General features: G+C 63.5%; 1 protein-coding gene across 3 annotated transcripts in view; it reads left to right on the top strand.

The window, feature by feature from the left end:
* SELENBP1 (selenium binding protein 1) overlaps nucleotides 1-633 on the top strand; it is a 21,476-nt gene that overhangs the window by 4,433 nt on the left and 16,410 nt on the right. The gene's annotated exons all lie outside the window — the stretch shown is intronic.

Genomic DNA, 633 nt, shown 5'->3' with positions numbered 1-633 from the left:
GGGGGGGGGGGGGGGGGGGGGGGGTTCCAGGAAAAGGCTGAGGCTCCGGGCTGAGGGGCGACCATGCAGGCGGCGTCACCTCCTTCGTACCTTCGCTCTCAGACTCTGCTTGGCTTGGCAGGGCTGGTATCTCTGTCTTCACATCTGGAGTTTTGAATCTCCTTCCCTCTCTGTCCCCCCGCCCACTCAGGGCACCAAGTGGGAATCTGCCTGGGACCCCCACCCCTTCCTGGTACCTACCCATGCCTACATCAGGATGGTCTCTCCTTTTCAAAAGTCCTCCTGCGCACAATTGTATTTGACCTTCGTAGCCCCCTAGAGAAGAAGGTCGGATATTATCACCCACTTCTAGCAAGTGCAGGGGAGACAGCGGAGAGAGTGGTTATCACACCTGGACTCTCAAACGCTGCCGCTGCCTCTCGGCCGCCTAAGCCCTGGGCAGCTGCGAGGGGTGGGACCTGCTCCCCTGGCTGAAGGCCTGGGCCCAGGCACAGTGCCGGCTCCACCCTGGCTCCTTGGCTCCTTCTGGCTCCCCACGTGCGGCCCAGCTGTCAGGACACTAGAGGGCCCGCCCGGGAAGGGGAGGAGTGCCCAGGCCTGGGAGCTGCGTGCAGGGACTGCCTCCAGCCTGCA

The sequence above is a fragment of the Myotis davidii genome, unplaced genomic scaffold, assembly GCF_000327345.1.
Source record: "Myotis davidii unplaced genomic scaffold, ASM32734v1 scaffold653, whole genome shotgun sequence".
In the NCBI taxonomy this organism is placed as follows: Eukaryota; Metazoa; Chordata; class Mammalia; order Chiroptera; family Vespertilionidae; genus Myotis; species Myotis davidii.
Note: the sequence above shows the minus strand (reverse complement) of the source record. Positions and strands in the feature narration are given on the sequence as shown.